Raw genomic sequence first — 2,900 nt, 5'->3', positions numbered from 1 at the left:
TGGCTAAGAGAGTCTAGTGACCTCAGAAACAAAGAGCTTTCCTGGATGAAACACTTGTAGTCACGGGGTTCCTTATCTAATTTTCCTCACCCTCGTCTACCCTGGTATATTTTGTGGGGGGAGAAGCACTTTCTCTTGTTACTTACTTTTAACAGGTTTCCTGTCAGATCACCCTTGCCAGTAGTATCAGCCTTGTCTAGTGTTGCTGTCAGGACTCCCTTTCACTATAGAGCAAGAGTGAGCTCACCTGACCCACATACTAATGTAAGAGTTGGGTTCTGGGAAACAGCAGACTTAGGTCGTTTTCTCTGTTGGGTAACATACCCAGATACTCTGTTGATCCTTGATCCTCGGATTTCAAACCATTTTGTCTTTCTATTTCCACCCTAACAGTCCATCTTTGCTTGTGTCTTTTATTCATTTTACAAGTTATAGTGTATCTAGAAGGAACTAGTAGAGAGAAACAAGCATATACTTCCTGATCTGAAACATTGATATTCAATCAAAATCAAATCAGAGAAAAGTGAGTACTTATCTTGTTAAAAAATAGTGTGGTAACCCCAAAACAATTTTGAGGTTCTATGTGATTTATTTTCTTCAACAGTAACCTCTTAATTCTTTCCTAAATCCCAAACTCTAAGTAACAAAGTGAAAAAACACATTAATTTAGTCACAATATCTGGAGAAATGAAAGTACAGTATGCAACAGCATGCTGTTAGTTTTGGCAATTTGAATAACTATTAAATATGTGAATCACAATTTTCCAACAGCATGCTGTTAGTTTTGGCAATTTGAATAACTATCAAATATGTGAATCACAATTTTCCATATTTACTTGAGAAACAGAATGAAAATATTAAATTCAACATTTAAGAGTTCCTTTTAATCAATATTTAGCAAAAGAAGATATTAAAACGCCCCAAAAGTATATAAAAATATTCAACATTGTTAGTCATCAGATAAATAAAAATTAAAACCACAGTGATATAACATCTTCACCAATCGGAATGCCTATCATTAAAAAGTCAAAAATAACAGATGTTGGGGAGGATATGCAGAACTGACAATGCTTGTACATTGTTGGAGGGAATGTAAATGTGTAAAATCTCTATGAAAAAGAGTTTGGAGATTTTTCAAAGTACTAAAAACAGAACTAGCATAGAACTACTACTGTATTGGGTCGACCCAAATGAAAATAAATTATATTACAAAGACACATGCACTCATATGTTTATTGCAGCACTATTCAAAATAACAAAGATATGGAATCAACTTAAGTGTCCAGCAACAAATGATTGGATAGCAATGTGCTATGAACACACACATGTACACACATATACACACACATACAATAAAATATTGCATATCCATAAAACAATGAAATTGTGGCTTTATAATAACAGGAATAGAGGGGAAGGACATTATTTTAAGTGAAATAACTCAGTAACAGAAAGTCAAATATCATGTCCTCACTTAAAATATATGAGTACACATTGTCATAAAAAGAAGAATGATAGAAATTGAAAACGCTGAAGGGTGAGAGGGAAATGAAGGATGAGGAATTACTTAATGGGTATAAAGGACATTATTTGGATGATAGTTACAGTAAAAGTCCAGATTTCATCAGGGAGTATATGAGGTCTGATAATTAAGTCTTTGAACTCATCCTAGAAAAAGTGCTACATACCTCATTGCTGAATATCACTACAATCACCTTTGAAGTACTGCCCTTGGTAAGTTATGTACCAATGCCAGCACCTAGTCCACCCACCAACACATCTGGGAACTCTATCTTAGAAAAGCCATCAGAGTTGTCATCATATGACCCTTGATATCTTGAATGTCATTGTGGGAAACAGGAAACCCTACTCTTTGTCTGGAGTCAGATAGAAGACTAAGGAGCCAGGAATTCAGCAGAACTGAAACTTTACTTGACGGTCTTACAAGAATGGGTGTCTGAGGAGCAGGCACACCCGGCAACAGTAATAGCAAGTATTTATTTCCCTAAACTACAAGTCCCTCCCTAAGTTCTCATAGGCTGAGAAGTTGGGGTTACAATTTTCCTGGACATCATCTAAGTTTCCAAACTTAAATTTTTATTTTGTTTTTCTAAGTTACATTTTAAAGTTATGGTTTTCTTAGCATCCTGAGAGTTTGAGCAATACACTGTCCTTTCGTGCACAAGCTTTTGTGGTTACAATAGTTATCTTCCAAGTAGATCAGCTATTCTTTTCATCTTGTTTAGCAAAGCACAAAAGTTTTTTAGTCATGTGAACTCTCAGTAATTTTGTATTTGAGAATAGACCATATTATTTCTTACATCATCAAATATCTTCCCTTCAATATTTCCTTTAACTTTGAGTAAATAAAAAAATCATTGGGGGTCAGTCAGATGAGTAGGGAGGGTATTCCAGTACAGTTATCTATACAGTGCTGCCAAAGGAAGCGTACGTGGCAAGTTCGCAAACTTCCTTGACAGACCTTAACAAATAATGATAACAGCTCTAATGGCCATTCCCAAAAACAAGTTTCAAAATTGCTTTGATGGCTGGACTAGGCACTTGCATCAGTGTATAACTTTCCAAGGGAAGAACTTCAAAGGTGACCATAGTGATATTCAGCAGTGAGGTATGTAGCACTTTTTCTAAGATGGTTCACAAACCTAATTATTGGACCACATACATGTAATAAAGTTACTCTTGTATTCCTTTAGATTTATACCAAAAAAGTTGGCACTACAATAATTCTTATACTTTAATATATTGTTTAATATATTCATCTTGTTTTTAAAATCAAAAAAATATGCCACCTGTGAGTTCCAAGATAAATGAAGTCTGTCAAAATCATTATTTACATGAAAATTCTGTATTCTGTTAGGAATTTCTGGACTTCCTATCAC

This window comes from Carlito syrichta, unplaced genomic scaffold (assembly GCF_000164805.1).
Source record: "Carlito syrichta isolate Samal-C Ts95f unplaced genomic scaffold, Tarsius_syrichta-2.0.1 Scaffold311000, whole genome shotgun sequence".
In the NCBI taxonomy this organism is placed as follows: domain Eukaryota; kingdom Metazoa; phylum Chordata; class Mammalia; order Primates; family Tarsiidae; genus Carlito; species Carlito syrichta.
The sequence above is the reverse complement of the archived record's forward strand: the minus strand, read 5'-3'. Positions refer to the sequence as shown.